Source organism: Sinocyclocheilus grahami, unplaced genomic scaffold (assembly GCF_001515645.1).
Source record: "Sinocyclocheilus grahami isolate Dianchi unplaced genomic scaffold, SAMN03320097.WGS_v1.1 scaffold14033.1, whole genome shotgun sequence".
Lineage (NCBI taxonomy): Eukaryota > Metazoa > Chordata > Actinopteri > Cypriniformes > Cyprinidae > Sinocyclocheilus > Sinocyclocheilus grahami.
The window spans coordinates 1-272 of record NW_015515174.1 but is presented as its reverse complement, the minus strand read 5'-3'; positions in this window follow the sequence as shown (position 1 = coordinate 272).

Below are 272 nucleotides of genomic sequence, written 5' to 3'. Positions count from 1 at the left end.
ATAGTGAGAGCACATCTGAGGTGATAAATGATCCCAGGAAAAAATTAATATTTTTTTTTTTCCTGCTCAGAGAACTGTTGGACACCTGTGGTAAGCATATGGCCTGAAATTCAACATTCTTATGACCATTAATGACAGCAATACCAGTGTTAAGACTTTAGAGTCCTGCATCTTCCTTTAAAATATCAAAATGTTTAAAGTTGTTTGATACCAGTTTCCATTTTAGTCAACTGACTTCCACTGACTTCCATGTTAACAGTACCAGATCCCAG